At 44.3% G+C, this 23870-nt stretch overlaps 1 protein-coding gene across 4 annotated transcripts in view; it reads right to left on the minus strand.

Annotated features, from left to right (window-relative positions):
- LOC143805229 (uncharacterized) overlaps positions 1-23870 on the minus strand; it is a 286521-nt gene that overhangs the window by 150301 nt on the left and 112350 nt on the right. The window contains exons 2-3 of one of the 4 annotated variants that reach the window (XM_077284253.1): positions 21880-21969; positions 20574-20769 (exon numbers count right to left, since the gene is read on the minus strand). The exons of 2 other annotated variants lie outside the window; for them this stretch is intronic. The gene's annotated coding sequence lies outside the window, so the exon portion shown is untranslated. The remainder of the gene's footprint in view (positions 1-20573; positions 20770-21879; positions 21970-23870) is intronic. One more of the 4 variants, XM_077284254.1, reaches the window with a different exon arrangement.

Below are 23870 nucleotides of genomic sequence, written 5' to 3' on the forward strand. Positions count from 1 at the left end.
TGGTGGAAACAAAACAAATTAACTAGGTTACACGTTTAACATCCCATTTCCAATTAATGTCGAAACAAGAATTGGTCACTAAATACCAAGTATCAACATCTGAAAATTTCAGACGTGAACAAATCTTTCATTTTCTGCATACCTTGTCCACCAATGCACCAAACCCAAAACCCACAAGTTTTGAACTAAAATGTTTATATGATCCATTGGGAAATGGCCTCATATCGCATCTGTACTCCACATTTAATCAACCAAGAGATGATTCGAAATTGAAGGCCATGGAACTATGGGAGGAAGACTTACGGATCACACTCACACCTCAAAGATGGTTTAAATGTTATGAAAATATATTAAAGGGAAGTAACCAAATCTCATTAACCGAGACATCACTTTTATTATTTTATAGAATACACGATGTCCCCAGCTTTCTGCATAATATTTATCATACAATCCCTAATAAATGTTTTAGAGGATGTACTGATGTGGGAGATACACTTCACATCTGGTGCACATGTCCAATAGTGAAATCTCTCTGGAAGGATGTGATAAAGTTAATTAACACAGTTCTAAAAAAAAGAGCTACCTCTTCTCCCGACAGTACTACTGTTAGGAGACAGGCCAGTTCATGCTAACAACAAAACTTGTCGTCTAATTGATTTTATTACTATGGCTTCCAGAAACCATATAGCAGGTCAATGGAAAAAAAATACATTGTCGATAATCCAGGTGGGGAGACGGATTGACCTAATAATGCTATATGAGAAAATCGAGGCTACTAAATTAGATACTATTGAGGTGTTCCAGAGCATATGGGATCCTTGGATCCAAGCGAAGAATGCTGACAATCTTTCTAGAACAATGTCTCTAGCCATATAACACACAGCAACACTTTTACTGATCGATATCTAAAATTTTTGGTCTATAAAACCTGATTATTTACATCAACTTATTTCTCGTCGCCCATACTTAAAGTCTCTGGCCTTCCCATCCCCCCTCCTTCCATTTTTTTTTTATTCTTCTCCCCCCCCCCTTATTAATCTGAGTTTAACGAAGTCAAAATTGTTATATATTGGACTTTTGCAATTATTATCGTATTATATATTTCCCCCTGTGAGTGGATCCTTGCATTTTGCAATCCATGAGTCCTATGTTAAATGATGTTTTTCTTGAAATAAAAACTGTTGAAACTAAAAATTCAAGCCATGGAACATGAGGAAGCACACTTGCACATAAATAAATTACTGAGAATGACTATGATTGTATGCACAATAATGACTAATGCTTATTCAAGGTAAGAAAAAGAAATGAAAAAAATGAAAAAATTGCGGACTGCACTCAGATTGTAAAAGAGTGATCACTGTATGCTGTTTAAATTTCAAAGGTATGACATAAAAGTGATCCACGGTCAGGGCCGTATTTGCCACTAGGCACTCGAGTGCACGTACCTAGGACGGGACGATGCGGGGGGCGGCACCTGAGCAAGGTTTTTTTTTTAAATTTATTTAAGTCCTGGCTCACCTCCCGACCGACCGCCCCCCAGATCCCCCCCGGCCGCCCCCCTGCTTACCCGCCGCCTCCCACCCACCCTCCTTGAAGACGTCATACTCACCCTGCACCAGCGATGCCTGGTCTCAGCGTCTGCAGCTCGTCCTGAGAGCGGTCACATGGTACCGCTCATTAAGGTCATGAATATGGGCATATTCATGACCTTAATGAGCGGTTCCACATGACCGCTCACTCAGAAAGAAGGTGCTGCGCCGGGAGTCGGGACAGAGCTAGAGGGATGTTTGGTGTGGCCGCGCGGTGTAGGAAAGGTGAGTTTGATGAACGGGGGGATGAAGGAGGACGGTAAGCCGAGCCATGCAAGATGGGAGCAGGAGCGTTGAGAGATGAGCCATGCATACAGGGGGGGGTGAATATGAGCCATGCATACAGGAGGGGGGGGTGAATATGAGCCGTGCATACAGGTGGGGGGGAATATGAGCCATGCATATGGGATGGGAGGGAGATGAACCATGCATACAGGAGGGGGATATGAGCTATGCATATGGGATGGGAGGGAGATGAGCCATGCATACTGGAGGGGGGATATGAGCCATGCATACAGGAGGGGGGGAATATGAGCCATGCATATGGGATGGGAGGGAGATGAGCCATGCATACAGGATGGGGAAGGAGATGAACCATGCATACAAGATGGGAGGGGGGCATTATACAGTATTGAGCATCATGTGGGGCCATTATACAGTATGGAGCATCATGTGTGGCGATTATACAGTATGGAGCATTATGTGTGGCCATTATACAGTATGGAGTATCATGTGTTGCCAATGGCCATTATACAGTATTGAGCATCATGTGGGGTCATTATACATTATGGAGCACTGTGTGGCTATTATACAGTATGGAGCATCATGTGTGACCATTATACAGTATGGAGCATCATGTGTGGCCATTATACAGTATGGAGCATCATGTGTGGCCATTATACAGTATTGAGCATCATGTGTGGCCATTATACAGTATTGAGCATCATGTGTTGCCATTATACAGTATGGAGCATCATGTGTCGCCATTATACAGTATTGAGCATCATGTGGGATCATTATACAGTATGGAGAACTGTGTGTGGCCATTATACAGTATGGAGCATCATGTGTGGCTGTTATACAGTATTGAGCATCATGTGTGGCTGTTATACAGTATTGAGCATCATTTGTGGCCATTATACAGTATTGAGCATCATGTGTGGCCATTATGCAGTATTGAGCATCATGTGTGACCATTATACAGTATGGAGCATCATGTGGGGTCATTATACATTATGGAGAACTGTGTGTGGCCATTATACAGTATGGAGATGGAGCATCATGTGTGGCTGTTATACAGTATTGAGCATCATGTGTGGCTGTTATACAGTATTGAGCATCATTTGTGGCCATTATACAGTATTGAGCATCATGTGTGGCCATTATGCAGTATTGAGCATCATGTGTGGCCATTATGCAGTATTGAGCATCATGTGTGGCCATTATACAGTATGGAGCACTGTGTGGCCATATTTTTTTGTTATAATTAATGTATTTGAAACAGTGTGATCAGCAGTGCTAAATGGGTGTGGTTGGGACGTGGATATGGGTGTGACTAGTTGTGAAATGGGTGTGGTCAGAGGTGTGGCTTAAAATTTGCCGTGGCGCACTACGCACGCCGCAAACTTTATACCTCTTTCCCTTCTTCAAAAGTTTGGAGGTATGATACCGCATTTGCCAGATCACGGCAAGTGCCGCAAATCCCATATGGAATGAAAAAGGCCGAACGCAGTGTTGCCGTAAGTGATCCGTTATGCGGCAGATGCAGAAAAACTGCCGGATCTGCAAAAAGGCTAAAGTCACTGCCGATAGTGTCATACTCACCAAAGGGGGAGGCAGCACTAAAAGTGCCTAGGGCAGCAGAAACTCTAAATACAGCCCTGTCCACGGTATAAATAATAATGAAGTGCAAAGTGCATATGTAATAGTGTGGACCACCAGATTGCCAGTATAAACATCACAGCAATATGCAGAGTTGGATTAATTAAGGTGACTTGTTCAAATCACTAAAGTAGAACATAGTGTAAAATAAGCATAGGGTAAATCAGACAAAGTTTAGCCAAGGTTCAGAAATAGTACTCACAAAGTGGCATGTGCATGTTTCTGGCTGCAGTGTGCTCCTACCCCCTAGGATTTTTGAAAAAAATCAAGGCGGAAGAGGTGCCAGACATCCTAATATTTTTAGATTGGCTCAGGAGGGCCTGGTATGCAGAGATCGTCAATCTACTTGGAGACATCCCTTGGAGATTACCAGACAGACCAGATCTGCTTTCTCAGGGCCCCATCATCCACCAGAATTCTTGATTGCTCAAATTTACGGCGTGGCTGTTAAGGCTGCAGTTCTAAGAGCGACCAGGTTCTCAGGCGAGTGAATCAGACGTTAATTTAGGCTCGGAAGTCAGCATCGTCTCGAGTCTTCTATAGGACATGGGAAGCCTTCTTCTGTTGGTGTAAGACCAATCACACCCCGCCAATGGTTTTCTCTCTTCCATCTGTTCTGGCCTTTCTTCAATCAGGGCTTGATGCCAGTCTAGCTCTCAGTTCCCTGAAGGTCCAGGTTTCTGCGTTACCCATTCTTTTCCAAAGTAACTTAGCCTAACATTCTCAGGTCAGAACTTTTCTTTAAGGAGTGGCTCATGCATCCTCTCCATATTGTTCCCCTGTAGATCCCTGGGACCTCTACCTGGTTCTGAAAGTTGTCAGGAGTCCCTCCCTTTGAGGCGCTCAGAGAGGTCTCTCTGTCCTTTCTATCTTGGAAGGTAGTTTTACTTGTGGCCATCACTTTCATCAGGCGGGTTTCGGAGCTGTCAGCTCTTTCATGTCGCTCACCGTATCTTATTCTGCACCAGGATAAGGTGGTTTTGCAACCTGTTTCCTCCCTCCATTGTCCTCCACTCTTTCTGCCCATCTCCAGTAAACCCTCTGAAGTGTTCTCAGAACAAGTTGTACCTGGTCAAAGTGATTCGCGTCTACCTTTCTAAGACATCACGTGGGAAAATCAGCTGGCATTTTCCCAGGCTGAAGAGTTTGAGTTCATGCCGCCAGGGGGCGCAGCTTCGGTGACGGCACTGCTAGTCACCGAAGCTCCGCTCCCTGCATTTCATTCATTCCCCAGTCGTTTACAGCCGGGAGGGGCCGCATTAGCAGCGCTCCCGGTTGTAAAATGTAAATGCCCCCAGATATGGATAACTGCGTGGGACTTGACAGTACGGCGGAAAGGTATGAGATATGGTTGCTTTTTTATTTTGGATTTTTTTTTTTTACAGAAGAGCGAGGGCTTCGCTTGGATTGAGCGTACAATAAAGATGTTAAAACCTGTGTGTTTCATTATTTCATTAAAATACTTTATTCTTAATGTGTGTGTGCATTATTAACCCTTTCAGACTATTGGATTAATAATAGATAGGTGTCTTATTGACACCTCTCCATTATTAACCAGGCTTAATGTCACCTTACAATATCAAGGTGACATTAACCCATTATTACCCCATATGCCAATGCTACAGGGCAGTGGGAAGAGAGAGGCTAAGTTTTCTGGGGTGGCTGGGAGCAGATGTTTTAGCAAGGGGGGGGGGCAATAACCATGGTCCCTCTCTAGGCTATTAATATCTGCCCTCAGTCACTGGCTTTTCCTCTCTGGCGGAGAAAATTGCGCTGGAGCCTACGCCAGTTTTTTCCATGAACTAATCCTTTAATTTAACACCTACAGCTCCCAAATTTTACACACACACACACACACACACACACACACACACACACACACACACACACACACACACTACTAACATTATTAGTGAGGGACATATAAAAATCTAATGGATATGCAATGGTTTACTGTATGTAAACCATGTCTCATATCCTGTTAGGTTCTGCAATGATTTTACAGAACCCGACAATTGAATTGTCGGCTATTCTGCTATCTAGCTATGTATTTTATAAAGATATATATATGTGTCTCACTGTGTCACCAATTTCAAAAAACTGACCGTCACATCCAAACATAGATCAAGTGTGAACAGGTGCTGAACCTAGAGTCACCAACTCGTACACAGTCAAACAAACAAGGCAGCACACTGTAGCGCCAAAACATGCAAACATGAAAGTTAGACTGCATTACTGCACTAGAAATATGAAAAAATGAGAGCGTTTAGCGCATAAATTGGCCAATTTACGTGTACCTGGTAGCCACTTTACGGCATCTCTCGTATACCAGGTCCTATGCTTTCCCTGCTGAGAACAAACGTCTTCATCTGAATGGGTACCTGTGAAACCTCTTTTTAGACTAAGCGTAGTAAGAAGTAGGACCTTGTATACGAGAGATGCCGTAAAGTGGCTACCAGGTACACGTAAATTGGCCAATTTATGCGCTAAACGCTCTCATTTTTTCATATTTCTAGTGCAGTAATGCAGTCTAACTTTCATGTTTGCATGTTTTGGCGCTACAGTGTGCTGCCTTGTTTGTTTGACTGTGTACGAGTTGGTGACTCTAGATTCAGCACCTGTTCACACTTGATCTATGTTTGGATGTGACGGTCAGTTTTTTGAAATTTGTATTTACTAGCCTTCTGACAGAGCACTCCGCCTCTTAGCCACAGGTGTTTTAATCACAGCAGGTCCATTACCCCTCCACAGAGAGAAATTTAGTGTAAGAAGAGGTTTCACAGGTACCCATTCAGATGAAGACGTTTGTTCTCAGCAGGGAAAGTGTAGGACCTGGCATACGAGAGATGCCGTAAAGTGGCTACCAGGTACACGTAAATTGGCCAATTTATGCGCTAAATGCTCTCATTTTTTCATATTTCTAGTGCAGTAATGCAGTCTAACTTTCATGTTTCATGTTTGCATGTTTTGCGCTACAGTGTGCTGCCTTGTTTGTTTCACTGTGTCACCAGACCTGAACCCAATCGAGATGGTTTGGGGTGAGCTGGACCGCAGAGTGAAGGCAAAAGGGCCAACAAGTGCTAAACATCTCTGGGAACTCCTTCAAGATTGTTGGAAGACCATTCCCGGTGACTCCCTCTTGAACCTCATCAAGAGAATGCCAAGAGTGTGCAAAGCAGTCAAAGCAAAAGGTGGCTACTTTGAAGAACCTAGAATATAAGACATTTCAGTTGTTTCACACTTAGTATATAATTCCACATGAGTTAATTCATAGTTTTGATGCCTTCAGTGTGAATGTACAATTTTCATAGTCATGAAAATACAGAAAAATCTTTAAATGAGAAGGTGTGTCCAAACTTTTGGTCTGTACTGTATATATATAAATATACCTATTCTATTCTAACCTGACAGTGTAATTTTACTGTACACCGCACTGAATTGCCGGCTTTTCTATAGAACACCGCTGCGTATTTCTCGCAAGTCACACTGATGGTCCGTGTGGTGTGAGAGGTTTTCTCACACCCATAGACTTTCATTGGCCATTCTCAGCCGAGATACGGTGGAAATCGCAGCATGCTGCGTTTTCACTCGCATGTATAATACGGCCAGGGCCGTATTTAGAGTTTCTGCTGCCCTAGGCACTTTTAGTGCTGCCTCCCCCTTTAGTGAGTATGACACTATCGGCAGTGACTTTGGCAAGAATCGCTGATGTGAAAGTAGTAGCCTTTTGCAGATCGGGCAGTTTTTCTGCATCTGCCGCGTAACGGATCACTTGCAGCAACACTGCGTTTGGCCTCATTCCCTATGGGATTTGTGGCACTTGCTGTGATCTGGCAAATGCGGTATCATACCTCCCAACTTTTGAAGAAGGGAAAGAGGTATAAAGTTTGCAGCACGCGTAGTGCGCCGCAGTAAATTTTAGGCCACACCTCTGACCACACCCATTTCACAACTAGTCACACCCATATCCAGGTCCCAACCACACCCATTTAGCACTGCTGATCAACACAGTTTCACATACAATAATTATAACAAAAAAATATGGCCACACAGTGCTCCATACTGTATAATGGCCTCAAATGATGCTCCATACTGTATAATGGCCACACATGATGCTCCATACTGTATAATGGCCACACATGATGCTCAATACTGTATAATGGCCACATATGATGCTCCATACTGTATAATGGCCACACATGATGCTCCATACTGTATAATGGCCACACATGATGCTCAATACTGTACAATGGCCATTGGCCACACATGATGCTCCATACTGTATAATGGCCACACATCATTATACAGTATTGAACATCATGTGGGGTCATTATACAGTATGGAGCATCATGCTCCATACTGTATAATGACCCCACATGATGTTCAATACTGTATAATGGCCCCAAATGATGCTCAATACTGTATAATGGCCACACATGATGCTCCATACTGTATAATGGCCACACATGATGCTCCATACTGTGTAATGGCCACACATGATGCTCCATACTGTATAATGGTCACACATGATGCTCCATACTGTATAATGACCCCACATGATGCTCAATACTGTATAATGTATAATGCCCCCCTCCCATCTTGTATGCATGGCTCATCTCCCCCCATCCTGTATGCATAGCTCATATTCCCCCCCCCCTCCTGTATGCATGGCTCATATTGCCCCCCCTCCTGTATGCATGGCTCATCTCCCTCCCAATCCCATATGCATGGCTCATATTCCCCCCCGTATGCATGGCTCATATTCCCCCCCTCCTGCATGCATGGCTCATATTCCCCCCTTCTGTATGCATGGCTCATATTCCCCTCCCCCTCCTGTATGCATGGCTCATATTCCCCCCCCTCCTGTATGCATGGCTCATATTCACCCCCCCTCCTGTATGCATAGCTCATATTCCCCCCCCTTCCTGTATGCATGGCTCATATTCACCCCCCCTCCTGTATGCATGGCTCATATTCCCCTCCCCCTCCTGTATGCATGGCTCATATTCCCCCCCCCCTCCTGTATGCATGGCTCATATTCACCCCCCCTCCTGTATGCATGGCTCATATTCCCCCCCCTCCTGTATGCATGGCTCATATTCCCCTCCTCCTGTATGCATGGCTAATATTCACCCCCCCTCCTGTGTGCATGGCTCATATTCCCCCCCCCCCTCCTGTATGCATGGCTCATATTTCCCCCCTCCTGTATGCATGGCTGCTGGGGTCGGCGGTCGGTCGGGAGGTGACCCAGGACTAAAATAAATAAAAATTTTAAAAAAACCTTGCTCAAGTGCTGCCCCCGCATCGTCCCGCCCTAGGCACGTGCCCTCAAGTACCTAGTGGCAAATATGGCCCTGAATACGGCCGAGAGAACAACGGATGATGGGAGCTGCCCCATAGATTAACATTGGTCCGAGCGCTATGCAATTTTTTATCGCATAGCACTCGTCCGTATTACGGTCTAGTGTGACTCTGGCCATATTGAAACTTACTCTTGCATTTCCTTCATTAGGATGAGCATACAAAACGCTAGTGTTAATGAACTGGTGTAACAGTCCAAACTCAACCCCCATTATATATCAGCCTGCACTACTGCTGCTGCCTGATAATGACAACAGCGGGGATGCCGGGTAAATTATGTGATACATTATTGTTTGTGAACACTCAGCTTTTCCTGGTTTTCTACTTTTACATGAGTTATAATGAAGTCAGGCGCTGTACCATACTGCAGACTGACATTGACAATTTGACTTGCTATTACACTTGTGAGCACAAGATGGAGCTCCAAATCTGTTCCTAAACTAAGTTCTTGTGTTTATTTCTAAGGGGTAAGGTTTCTCCTTGTGGAGAGTGACATACCATCTCTGGCTTGTCAAGGTAAGGAGGCTTACCCCTTAGACCCCAGTCCAGAGCCTCTCACCTAGCCAAATCAGTTCTCATGCTTCGCACTGATGAGGGTCAACAGCCCGAAACCGTGTCTGCGAGTTGAGATACTGATTTGGCTTTTATCCTGTCATATTGCACGACTCGTTAAAGAGTTGACTGTGACTTGTAGGATCGCTACTTCCAACAGGTGGCGCTATAGAGTTCAAGTCCTCTTTTTATCTGAAGAGGCAATTTGCATATGTGTTTATTTCTACATTCATGTGCAAAATCGATCTGTTGTGTCACCGCTATAATACATCAGTAATGTCTGTTCCTGTGCAAAACAGATCCGATGGCTAATAATGAATGCAAATGGAAGCAGTGGTTTCCTCTTCTGCAGAGCTCTGGCGGCATGAGTTTATCATCTGCTGCTGCGCTCTGCATAGGCAGTGACCACATTGACAAAGCTCTCAGTATAAAGAAGTGAGTTTTGTCTTTTCGGTCACTGCCTATACAGAGCGCAGTAGCCTATGACAAACCCATCATGACTGCTCTGCTCTGCATAAGCAGCGGCAAATCAATGAAGACGGCATGGCGAGATGCTGCTCATGATTCAATACGCTCAGGGTTGGACTGGCCCACCAGAGAATCCTCCGGTGGGCCCTGGCTTCTCCTTCAGGAGAGTTCCTAGTGCAACCTTGCATTTGCTATGGGGCTCTTCAGTGGGGGGAAAGGTGGGCCCTCAGAATCAAATCCTCCGGTGGGCCCAATGTTCTTCAGTCTGACACTGAATACGGTCTTCAGTTATAATGAAGGACTGCTATTATGGTTTTACACTTTTTCTAGGCCTACCTAAGGTTAGGCTTATGGGTTATGGCCAGTTTAATAGAAATTGTTGTGTAGTAAAAAAGTCAATAAATCTATAACAACGTATACATTTTTATTTTTAAAATGTTATGTCTGACTTCAGCAAAAAGCAGAAAAAAAACTCGAAGGTCAAAACGGAAAGTATAATTACATCAGTATTTTTCTCAAGGGAACAAGGAGTTCAGTACTGGACTGGTGGAGGGGACTCAGGAAGTGATACTGGGTAATGGATTTTAAGGGGCACAAAAATACTTGTCTCAGGTGATGGTAATCCATGCGACTCCACTCTATGGAAGTAATGGGGGCGTTGTATTAGCATAATCTGAAGACTCCCCTCGTGATCCAAAATAAAGCACAGAGGGCCTGAACATGATATTGCAGTCCCTCCTGTGACCACTAGGTGTCACGTTCTGATTGACTGTAGGAGACCGACCACCGCTGCCATTTATTTTGTAAGCACTGCTGGCCAGGATAGGCACGGTAACAGCACACTTCAGCGATCCTGGGCAGCTACAAAACTGAGCTTACAAGCCCATCGGGAAAGAGTTTGTGAGCACTGAGCATGTTCTGCTGTCTAGCAGCGGTGGTCGGTCTCCAAAGCAATGAGCTGTAAAGAAAAGTGTTAATATCTCAAGAATGGCTGCAAATGTTAATAACCATTAAATTGCAAAATTGCTTGTACTTACAAGCACTATCCGACAATACCCATTCATTAAGATGGGAATAACCCTTCAAAAATGCTTTTCTACTTCAGGTTGGAGTCTTCCTTTAAAATTTGTGAATTTTATTTCACCTCCTAGAATCTCTAGGAAAGAAAAAAAAAAGTCTAGAAATTCAGTCCACTTTTAGCTTACAATATGTTCTATGTTATCTCTCTTGTCCATATGCAGAAGTCTAAAGAAATTGTATGTGGTGTTGGAACAATCCTAAATTCCAATAATCCAGCAACCCATTGGTCTGGGCTGTAGAGGATGTAGTATTATGCTACCATTACTTTTTGCTTGTGGATTTCTGAAATTCACATCTGTGCTACCGTAGCTAAATTCTGGACTATCAAATGGCAGAGTAAAAGTAGTTTCACCTCCTTTTTTTGAGACTTTGCATAAAGGTTTGCATGAAATTTGGAGGAAAAAAAAGAGAAAGAAATCAATTGTGGCTTCTAGATTTAGGTTCTACATGTGTATGCGACGAAGTCACATTTGTTGTCTGACCCTAACGTGACTTTTGTGACCACACCTAGGAGTCTAGGAAAGAGACACCATATTTCCAGCACGTGATAGATGGTGTCTTCCTTGTACACAGAAAAGGAGAACGAGCCATTCCTTTACAGCAAGTACACAGCGGTGAGACACTAGACAAGCATTCACAGGGCACATGCACAACCTGCCCACTATCATCACTCACTAGCACACAAGGTGATAAATGAAGAGATACAAGGAGATGATAGACCGGTCAGGCAGGATAACAGATGGGGGCAACGGCATTATCATCTGGCCGAGTGAAGGCGCCTCAACATGTCCAGTTTTCATTGGCAAAACTCATAGACGTTCCCATCAAGTCCAAAATCGGCAGCCCAAAATAAATGGTAGCTAGCAAAAGTTGTTAAAGGTCGGTCTCCTCACTTCCTCTTTGGGTTTAGACAACATGTAGCTGCTGAAGCTAATCGATGGACACTGACTGCCTGCAGCGGTCATGTGGAAGAGGAATTGAGGAGATCAAATATACATAGACCTACAGTGGCTTGTGAAAGTATTCTCCCCCTTGGCTTTTTACTAATTTGTTACATTACAACCTGTGTTTAAATATTTTTGCAATCTGATTTGTGTGTGATGTATCAGCACTAAATAGTCTAAGTTGGTGAAGTGAGAACAATATAGGCATAAATTAAATTTATGGGATCAAAACACTAAAAATTGTGGTGTGCATATGTATTCACCCCTAATTGCTCTTAAGCTCCTAAAAATTTCTGTTGCAAGCAGTTACCTTCAAAAGTCCCATGCTTAGTGACAGGACATCTACCTGTGTGCAATCTATGGGTATGTGCAGACGATCAGTGAACACTGCGTAATTGTGCAGCATCCAACCCGCAGCATCCAGATGTTACAGCATAGTGGATGGGATTTCAAGAAATCTCATGCCCACTATGTGTGCACAGACGCCCGCGGCTCACCTGAGGAGACGGACATGTGGCGCGTCTTTCCAGACTGCAGCATGTCAGTTTCTCTTGCAGAGACATGAATCTCCGCAAGAGAAATTTCACCCATACAATCTCTACGGTGAATCTGCACGCCTCAGTGCACACATGCGTATTCATCTGCGTTCAGCAGACGGCGCGGCACACATTCTGGCATGTTCAAAGTTCATAAGATGACTTCTGGTCATGCGCAGTGCTCTTCTCTGTAGCGAGCAGCGTACACCAGGATTCTGAGAAGTGACGCTGCCAGAATGAGCCTTCATTAGCATAGGAAAAGAGAAGGTTATACATGCTTTTTTAAAGCATTTATTAACTGTATTGTGTTATACAGAGCTGGTTAGAGAGGCTGCAATTGCTTCTAACAAAGTCTATCAGGTAATTTTAAGCTTCCAGTGATCCATCCAGCCCTCATCCCACCTGTGGTCCTAACCAAGGCCGACCCCTGTACCATATGGTATTGCTAGAAGTGATGGCCTGGCTCATTTGTGTCATCCTTCTGTAACCGCAGGCATCCTTCTCTGGTCGACATCTCCTCTCAGATCTTCAGTGCTTGACCGGCAGCATTTATCTCCTAGGCATAAGGAAAAAAAAAAAGACTGCGTCATGGCTCTCGGCATGAGTCGTCTGGGCTCTGGATTTTGACCAGCGTAGGGCAAAGATTCTGATCTTGACCAGCGCAGGTCGGGTCTTCACCATCGTAGTCACCTCTTCATGGCTCACTGGGCATCATCTGAGCTCTGTCTATCAGTGGCCAACACCCTGCAGCCACACGCTTTCTAATGAGGCCTGTTGCACTGGCTTCAGCATCTTCCTCCCACATCTGCACCGCTCCTCTCCTTGGCACCAAATCCTCCCACGGTTTGGACTTTTATATAGGGGAACTCCATCATCCAAGGCACCTGACTGGGTCCCGCACATGAATTTGTTCCCCCTGCAACCCTTCTGGTGCCGGTTGGTTCCGCATGGTTTCCTCCAGCCAGCAGATGTCAAACTTTGCTCACTAATGCCACATAATCTTTAGAGTTACCATCGCCTCTTCTTACTCTTACACACAAAAATTGTAAGGCTCGTTTTCCGTTTGCCAGAAGACATGTGGGAGACTCCCCAAATGCATGGAGGAAGGTACTGTGGTCAGATGAGACAAAAATTTTACTTTGTGGCCACCAAGGCAAATGCTATGTCTGACACCAAACTCATCACCCCAAGAACACTATCCCCATAGTGAAACATGGTGGCAGCATCATGCTGTAGAGGTGTCTTTTGACAGCAGGGTAAGGGAAAATGGTCCGAGTTGAGGGGAAGATGAATGGTGTGAAATACAAGTATATTCTTGAAGAATACCTGTTTCAGTCTGTCAGTTGAGACTAGGATGGAGATTCACCTTCCAACAAGACAATAACCCAAAGCATAATGCTAAGGCAACACTCGAGTGGTTAAAGGGGAAACTTGGAAATATTTTAGAGTGGCCCAGTCAAAGACCAGACCTCAATCCAATTGAGACTCTCTGGTCAGACTTGAAGATTGCTGTTCACCAGAGGAAACCATCTAACTTGAAGGAGCTGGAGCAGTTTTGCCTTGAGGAATGGGCAAAAATCCCAGTGGCAAAATGTGGATAGCTCATAGAGATTTATCCAAAGTGATTTGCATCTGTAGTAGATGCAAAAGGAGGTTCTACAAAGTACTGACTTTAGGGGGGTGAATAGTTATGCACACTGGTTTTCAGTTATTTTATCCTATTTGTTGCTTAAGGTACCTTCACACTGAACGATATCGCTAGCGATCCGTGACGTTGCAGCGTCCTGGCTAGCGATATCGTTGAGTTTGACAGGCAGCAGCGATCAGGATCCTGCTGTGCCATCGTTGGTCGGAGCTAGAAGGCCAGCACCTTATTTCGTCGCTGGATCTCCCGTAGACATCGCTGAATCGATGTGTGTGACACCGATCCAGCGATGTCTTCACTGGTAACCAGGGTAAACATCGGGTTACTAAGCGCAGGGCCGCGCTTAGTAACCCGATGTTTACCCTGGTTACCAGCGTAAACGTAAAAAAAACAAACACTACATACTTACATTCCGGTGTCTGTCCCCCGGCGCTGTGCTTTCCTGCACTGTCAGCGCCGGCCGGAAAGCAGAGCACAGCGGTGATGTCACCGCTGTGCTTTCCGGCTGGCGCTTACACAGTGCAGAGAAGCAGAACGCCGGGGGACAGACACCGGAATGTAAGTATGTAGTGTTTGGTTTTTTTTACGTTTACGCTGGTAACCAGGGTAAACATTGGGTTACCAAGCGCGGCCCTGCGCTTAGTAACCCGATGTTTACCCTGGTTACCAGGGGACATCGCATCGTTGGTCGCTAGAGAGCTGTCTGTGTGACAGCTCTCCAGCGACCACACAGCGACGCTGCAGCGATCGGGATCGTTGTCTAGATCGCTGCAGCGTCGCTAAATGTGACGGTACCTTTACTTCATATTCCAAAAAAAAAAAGCAAATGTTCACAGTTGTAGGCAGGTTCTTTACATTAACTAATGCAAACCTTCAAAACAGTGAAATTCCAGCTTGTGAGGTAGCAAAACCCGAAAAATACAAAGGGGGTGAATACTTTTGCAAGCCACTGTATTCTAGATGAACGGATGTAGAATTATAACTTCCAGTGCTCCAGGTCATATTGAGGGCGACAGTCCCCTAATAACAGCAGGCTCACAACAATGAGGGAATAGGAGAAAAATGTGCTTTTTATATGTAGGTGGATTTCCAAAAATGGGAGGATGCACATCCACCCACACTTTTCAGGCTTAACATAATGACACCTTTATCTTTCCATATGGGTTCATCACCCCTGGCATGATTGACACCGGCAGATTTGCCAGGGATTTAATTTATGGCTTTTTTTGCGTCGGCAAAGAAAGGAAGGAGACCCGTCACCCGCCCGTGACTGCCTCACCCTATGTCAGATGTTCCAGTTCCTGACTTTTCTCTATATCAGTGCAATAAAGGTTGATTGGTGTCATGTGAAGGTGACATAACTACTAAGATACATACAACCCATCCATGGCAAGTCTCCAGGGACATCAGGAGGCTCCTGGGGGGAAAAAGCCTCTCAAAAAAGCATAACTCTATTGAACAGAATAGGATGTGTGTACGACACCACAGGGGCGTCCAATGACTGCCTGTGCAACTGGAGCATCTCTCAATGACTGGCGAAAAAGTGAGGGGATAGCACAACCCCATTAATGGGTGGCCATATAATACATGGTCGGGCCAGTCATGTAGGGAGTCACTCCAGCAGTTCTGTTTTGTTCAAGGTGCACTGTCCCTTTAAACATTACAGCCTTGGGGTATGGTTTACTGAGGCACTGGATTGTGCGGTTGCCTTATAAAAGACATACCCATAAGTAACAGAGTTCCCGAGGGACGAATAAGAAAGAGAATTTCTTCTGGTAAGCGTCTGAGCGCATTGTCTGGCCCTTGGCCGGTGGGTACAGTAGTGGTACTTTTTCCTTTCCTGATCATGTGTGATGTGAACGGACCACATAGAAGCCTAATTGTTTGAGGTAAATGCCCCCTGTAAGAAGCATTGGCACCATGACACTGTTGCTGATTGGTACCCGCTACCTTTTTGGACACAGGTGATCATGTCCTAATGGATGAATCTTAACAGTTATCTGGGAGCAGTATGATGTATGGGCTGAGTCCCTGATTTCAGTAAGGTGTCACTTGCTCGGCTGCTTGCTGTTATTTTGACACAATCACAGTTTTTTCTGCTGCAGATCCAGCAGTCAGGGTCTGACTGGGGTGTTCTGGGGTCCACAGGAGGAATTGACTCTAAGACCCCATGACACAATCATGTGCAATTATCTGTGAGCTGTAATCCCCATTATAGTGGAGTATTAACTGTAAAACAGGTGGCTCCTGTACATCTAATTTTTCGCGTACCATAACCGGATGTACAAATATGGAAGTTTGCGTTAAAGGGGTTCTTCAAGTGAAAACAAGTCAGGGGTGGACATGTCATTGGTGCAACCTGTGAGGCCGCACAGGGGCCCAAGAGATAAGGGGACCGATTAATATCTCCAATGCAGGTGCAATTTTGCATTTTTAGGAGCTCTTGGGCTACAAAGGGCACATAATTATTATTCTTGCACAGGGGCCCTTTTCTGTCTGTGTCTGCCAGTGAAACAAGATATCACCGATTCACAGGATCCACAGGATAAGTGATAACTTATTGATCATTGGAAATCACACCAATTGAAAGAATGGGGAACTTGTATCCCCATTTTAAAATGGAGCTGCAGGTAGGATATCTGACTGCTGCTGTATTCATCCTCTTTAGGGCTTCCAAAAAAAATCCAAGTGCAGTGCGTGCAGCCACTTAGGGAATGTTTTAATCAGTGGTCGAGTCGTACATGCCACTCCATTCTAATGGGGAGAAAAGTTCCACATTTCTGCCGATCGGCCAAGTCCCAGCAGTTGGACTCCCACCAATCAATAAGTTATCACTTATCCTGTAGAGAGGTGGTTACTTGTTTTCACGGGAGAACCCATGTAAGTGTATACTTACTACTGTGGAATAGTCACAGGACGAGAAGGGGTTAAACATCCAAGTATTTAATCTCTAATGGAAATATAGAATCTTCTCGTTATTGATATCAGAGAGAACAAGTGACCTCCATATGCAACACAGTCCACTCTACCAAAACTAATACTACCACATACAAGGGACAAATACTGCCACATCATGACCCGACCACATATTACCACCACATGGTGACTACATAATACAACATACAAGCGAAAATACTGCCACACTATAACTGAACCACTTATTACCACCACATTGTGACCTAATAATACTACATATAATAGACAAATATAGCCACACCATGACCAGGCCACATATTACCACCACATTGTGACCTAATAATACCACATATAAGAGACAAATACTGCCACACCATGACCAGACCACATATTACCATCACATGGTAACTAAATAATACAACATATAAGGGAGAAATACTGCCACACTATGACTGGACCACTTATTACCACCACATAGTAACCAAATAATACCACATACTACGAAAAAATAATGCCACACCATGACCAGACCACATATCACCATTACATAGTAACCAAATAATACCACGTACAAGAGAGAAATACCACCATGCCAAGACCAGACCACATATTAACACCATATAATGATAGAGTAATACTATATCCAAGGGACAAATACCGACACATCATGACCGAACCACATATTACAACCACACAATGACCGAATAATACCACAAACAAGGGGGAAAAACCACCACACTATGACAAGACCACAGATTAACCTCCCATAGTTTCAGAATAATACCACATAGAATAGAGAAATACCACCATATCATGGCCAGACCACATATTACTACAACACGGTGACAGAATAATACTGTATACATGCGACAAATACCAACACACTATGACCAGACCACACACTACTGCCACATAGTGACCGAATATTACCAGTCAAGGGACAAATACGGCCATACTGTGACCATACCACATATTACCACATGGTGACCGAATGATACCACATACAACAGAGACATACCGCAACACAATGGCCAGACTACATATTATCACCACATAGTGACCGAATAATACCACGTACAAGGGAGAAATACCACATCATGACCAGTCCATATATTACCACCACATGGCAACTAAATAAAACCACATACAAGGGACAAATACTGCCACACCAATCAAAGTACTGACAGCTTCAGCTAGCTCCTGTACCAGATTGGACAGCTGAACTGTCAGTAACTGCATCCCAGATACACTAAGGGGTGTGAAAACAAGGCGAAAATGGAGTACTTAGTCCAAAAAAATACATAAAAAAGTATAAATTTATTAAACACAATTGTTTTCATATGTACATTCAGGAGTGTCCAATCTTTTTGCCTAATACCTAGTCACATGGCTAGTGGTCTCTTTGGCATTTTGTCATTCATGATTCCCTATATAGTTTGTGCGCCGGGCGCCACCTCCTGTGCCTTCATTACTGGTCCCGGTGCCTACACTGTAAGTTCCTTTTTCGGGCATGCGCAGTTTGCGCTGCCCTTCGACTCACATCACATGATGGGAACTTACAGCACAGGCGCCGGGGACGTTAATGAAGGCAGAGGAGGCGGTGCCCGGCGCACAGAGGGGCCGAGGGATGGCTGGGAGGCGTTTGTGTCCGGGGGAAAAGACATGCCCCCCGGACAGACTACAGGTATGGCAGGCAAATTATAAAAAGTGATATTGCAGCATTGGAAGGGACCCCAAATAAAAGAGCCACCTTGACATAATGCAGCATTAGTGCTGCACAAGATGGCTCTTTTAGTTAAAAAACGCCAGGGGGTTGACAGGTTCCCTTTAATTGCCCTTCTAAAAGGGTTATGGCTTGGTCACTATCATTCTTAGGAAAGGTCAGGTGATGCAAATGTCTTAGCTTTATAAAAACCTAGCTTCCCCTAACCCTGTGCCAAAAAAACAGCAACCATGGGTTCTTCTAAGCAGCTGCCTAGCACTCTGAAAATGGTGGAGACCCACAAAGCAGGAGAAGGCTATAAGAAGATAGCAAAGTGTTTTCAAGTTGCCCTTTCCTCAGTTCGAAATGTAAGGCTAAGTTCACACTAGATGTTTTTGCTGCGTTTTTTTAATGCTTTTTTTTATGCTAATTTTCAGCTGCATTTTATAGTACCAGCAAAGTCTATGAGATTTAAGAAATCTCAGGCACACACAATCTTTTTTTTTTTTTCTTATCAGTATTTTGTGTTGTGCATGTTTTTTTGGACCTAGAGCATGTCACTTCTTTCAGTGTTTTCTCAGCGTTTTGCACCCATTTACTTAAGTGGTGGAAAAAAAAGCTGTAAAAACCTCCAAAAAATGCAGGTATCATGTTTTGCTGCATTTTTTTGTGCCAAAACCTGATTCTATGGAATAGAAATTTCTTTCCAACACTAAACTTTATCAGCATACACAAGAGAAAAATCTAGCATGCCAAAACCGCTGAAAACAACACAAGAAAAAACAAGGAAAACATGTTTTTTATCCTGCAGCTTCTTTCCTGTCAAGAGATTAGGTTTTGCTGCAGAAAAAAAAAAAACGCTGAAAAAACGCCTAGCGTGAACTTACCCTAATTAAGAAATTGCAATTAGCAGGAACAGTGGAGGTCAAGATAAGGTTTGGAAGACCAAGCATAATTTCAGCAAGAGCTGTCATTAGGATTGCTAGAGAGGCAAATCAGAACCCCCACTTCACTGCAAAAGACCTTCAGAAAGATTTAGCAAACTCTGGAGTTGTGGTACATTTTTCTACTGTTCATTGACACCTGCATAAATATGGCCTTCATAGAAGAGTAATCAGAAGGATACCTCTTCTGCATCCTCCCCATAAAATTCAGAAGTATGCAAAAGAACATTTAAGGAAGCCTGATGCTTTTTACAAATAAGTCTTGTGGACTGATTAGTTTAGAATCGAACTCTTTGATCACAATGATCCTAAAGGTATGTGTGGAGAAAAAAGGGCACAGAATTTCAGAAAAAGAACATCTCACCAACCATTAAGCATGGTGGTGGATCAATCATGCTTTGGAGTTGTGTTTCAGCCAATGGCACAGGGAACATTTCACGGATAGAGGGAAGAATGGATTCAATGAAATTTGAACAAATGCTTGACAAAGTATTGAGTGCATTTACTGAACATACATTTCAGTAGGACAACATTTCACATTTTAAAATCAGTTTTCAAGCTGGTGTTATAAAGTATTCTAATTTACTGAGATAATGACTTTTGGGTTTTCATTGGCTGTAAGCCATAATCATCAACGTTAACAGAAATAATCACTTGAAATAGATCACTCTGTAATGACTCTATATATGAGTTTCACTATTTGTATTGAAGAACTGAAATAAATTAACTTTTAGGAGATATTCTAATTTTGTGAGAAGCACCTGTATGTGGGTAGATAGCATCCTGCTGCAATTAAAACTGACATAGGCTGATGGGTGGAGTGCTCGGTCAGAGAGCTAATATGCAAAAAAATGTCACTTTTAAACAGAAAACTGGTGTGTTCAGGTGCAAACTAAAAGTATCCATCTTTATACACAACTAACAAAGTTGGTGTACAGATAAAACACTGACTTACCAGTGATGTCTGGTTGAGAATTTCATCTGCGGTGTGGCTATTGAGAATAATTTTTCTCATAAATTTTTCATGAATATTCATCCAAACTCCTATATGAAGACTATGACATCCCAAATTGCTCTGCAGCACTCAACAGGTAACCGGGTCCCGCGCTGATGGTTCAACTACAACCTCTAGCCATGGAGAAGATTTATTCCTTTAAATTGAGAAGTCATATTTACTAGGACATTTTCATGAAGTAAATTCCATTGAGAATTGTGAATTTATTATGTCACGCAGAACTTAGATTAGTAACTATACTATGAGACAGCGTCATGTGCATACTATGTATTGTCATGTGATGCACAACTGATGTAATTCTGATGTCAATTAATTCAGCACTTTGATATCAGCCAATTTGCACATTGTACAGTTGTTCACTTTTTTAGTTAGTTATCTTAAACTAAAATATTTATCTAAATAATAATATGCTTGATACACAATTAATGTTAATTTTACTGTTTTTACCCAGCACACGTCACTTTTAGGTCCTTTTTCGGGCACTACACTGCATTAGTTAACACTTCATATACACTAGTGTATTTACACAGCACTAATCTTCACTATTATGGTACTAGAAGTATTTCCCGTATGCAGCACAATTTCCTGTATCACGTTTAGACACATTGCCAATATAAGTTAATGCCCATAAGTTCTAAGGTAGAGTAGCTAACATTTAACCACCGTTGTGACGCATGCAGCGCTCTCTCACCCTTTGACGTCTGGACGAGTGGCCGCATAGGAGCTCAGGCGCATGCGCCGTCTCACAGACGGACCATGATGGCTTACGTTCCAAGGCCGCAAGTCTATGCGTCTCAAGGAGGGATGACGTCAGCAGCGCATGCGTGCTTTACAGCGGAACTGGCTACTACGTTCAGCATCTATGCACACGGCACGGCTGACATATGACCGACACACACCTCCATAACCGCTACCGCTGATTGGTCACACATACTATTTAAACAGTCACACCTCTTCCCAACACACGCCTCCTGACAAAGAAAGCCAAACACAAACTCCTTATTCATGTAAGTGCTGCTAATTACTATTTCACTATAGCCACCTTTTTCTGCAATGTGTGCATGTTACATTCTAGTGGCTTAAAGTATACTATATTCTGCAAGCACATTTTGGATCACATTTTGTGTAGTGGCCTTCCCGGCTTGGAATGCAGTCACCTTGAATATTACTGTTTTTAATTATATTTAAATAAACATTATTTTTTATTGACACTCTATACTGTATTTTTCTACTGTGGTTGATTTACCAGTGATGTCTGTAGTTGAAGTCATTCATTTTCGCTTTTCTTCCTCATCCGGCGCAGACCGCTATCACTTCTTCCTGTCTGGACTCGTCTCTGCAGAAAATAACACACAAATGTCTATAGCTGACCGCTTCTACAGCACATTCCTCACTTCTTCCCCGAGCTCTACACTGCGTCAGTTGAAGAAAAAAATGAGACATAGTGCCATCCTGCCCAGTAACAGGATCCTCTTTTATTACTACCATGGAAAAGAGTATCTTCAAAAGATAATTACATTACAGCAATAATAATGTCTCCTAACTGGCCCCTACAGTAATTATGTGTTAGGGCTAGCGGAACGCACCAAATAATTAGAGAAAAGGAATAAGGTGCGTTCGCAGCCCGGGGTCCTCCGTGCAGAGATGGAACCTGCTGCTAATCAATGACGGACTATATGGCGGTACAATGAGGATACACACTGGTTAGCTTCACCCTGTGTGAAATAGGCGAACCCTGTTGCGTCACAGGGCCGCAGTACCGCACGTAACAAAACTAATAACTAAATAGCAAGAGAGTGCATGCGATGCCGCACTGGCGGACGCCACTAACCACCCAGACTTGGGTTTGGAAAGCGCGGTGATAGCGCACGGTGCCGCACTGGTGGTCACAGCAATAGACACTGTTTGTGTACCAGTGATGGTTACAAGTCGGGCGCTAGATTACAATCATCCTCCTTATGCGAGCATTCAAACACAAGGGAGGGGATGATTAATGAGCGACTTTCACTCACAACACACACATAAACAAGTGTATACTAGCGCATGGCCGTGCGGCCTTGCAAACCTTTTATAGCTGCAGCATGTACAGGACCTTCCCAGAAGGACCAATGGGAGGCTGCCACAGAAGTTGAGCACCTTCAGGACCTTCCTGGAGGGCCAATGGGATCTGCTGCAGTATCTGAGCATGTGACCCTTGATCTCCAACGGGAGATCTTGCCCTGGGCATGCTCAAAAGGGGAAAAGCAGGACTTAGTCCCAAAAGCGTCTGCTCGCCGCTGCCCAGCACTGGCTTCAATGGCAGAAGCTTGAGAAGCAGCAGTAACCCTTTGCATAGAGTGAGACTAAGCAAGACGCTGGGAGCGACGTCTCCGCTGAGCAGGCTCCACTGCGGCTGATGCAGAATGAGAGACCGCAGCAGACATGGTTCGAGATTCCCCCTGTGCAGCAGCGGGAACTCGACTCCTAACAAGCCCCCCCCCTCCTTGGGCCTCGCTACGCTCAAAGGCTGCAATGAGCAGCGGAGCCCGAATGTGCTCTACAGGTTCCCAGGTTCTGTCCTCAGGGCCGTGGCCCTTCCAGTCCACCAGATAGTATTTTTTGCCACGTACTACCTTGCACCCCACGATAGCATTCACCTCGCACTCATCCGTGGACGAACCCGATGTCCCGGCAGATGACTCAGAAAACTGGGACATATAGACGGGCTTTAAGAGGGAAACATGGAAGGTGTCGGTGATACCAAGGCACGGAGGAATAGCCAAACGGTAGACCACAGGGTTTACCTGTTCCAGAACCTTGAAAGGACCAATGTAGCAAGGTGCAAACTTAGTGGACTCAACTCGCAGCCTGATGTTATGGGCGGAGAGCCACACTAAGTCGCCAGGAGCGAAGGTCGGAGCGGGGCGCTGGTGAGCATCGGCAGAAACCCTCATTCTCTCCTTGGAAGCCCGAATGGCATCCTGTGTGCGGTCCCAAATGTCACGTGCCTCCACTGCCCAGTCTGCCACCCTGGAATCAGTGGATGACATGGGCATGGGCACAGGGGACACGCGGATGCTGGTCGTAATTAAGGAGAAAAGGAGTCTGCCCAGTGGAATCGGCTACGGCGTTGTTCAGAGCAAATTCTGCCCAAGGTAGCAAAGATGCCCAGTCATCCTGCCTAGCAGAGACAAAATGTCGCAAATATGTCACCAGAGTCTGGTTGGCCCTCTCTACCAACCCATTAGTTTCGGGATG

The sequence above is a fragment of the Ranitomeya variabilis genome, chromosome 2, assembly GCF_051348905.1.
Source record: "Ranitomeya variabilis isolate aRanVar5 chromosome 2, aRanVar5.hap1, whole genome shotgun sequence".
Taxonomy (NCBI): domain Eukaryota; kingdom Metazoa; phylum Chordata; class Amphibia; order Anura; family Dendrobatidae; genus Ranitomeya; species Ranitomeya variabilis.